Genomic DNA, 262 nt, shown 5'->3' with positions numbered 1-262 from the left:
TGTATCAATAAATTATATTTTTAAATTATTTTAATATTTTTTTAAAGACATTATACATGTAAATTATCCTATAATTTTTTAAATCACCGTTATTGATAATTTAGAAATTTGTTTTATGTTTTTCAAAGTAGAATAATGATTTATCCTATTTTTTAACACAAATATTTTTAAATTTTATCATATTTAAGTTTAAGAAAAGAATGCTAAATACTTAAATTTATTTATTCAATTGACAAATTTATTCATAATATTCATAATTTCA

This window comes from Arachis ipaensis, chromosome B03 (genome assembly GCF_000816755.2).
Source record: "Arachis ipaensis cultivar K30076 chromosome B03, Araip1.1, whole genome shotgun sequence".
Taxonomy (NCBI): Eukaryota; Viridiplantae; Streptophyta; class Magnoliopsida; order Fabales; family Fabaceae; genus Arachis; species Arachis ipaensis.
The sequence above is the reverse complement of the archived record's forward strand: the minus strand, read 5'-3'. Positions refer to the sequence as shown.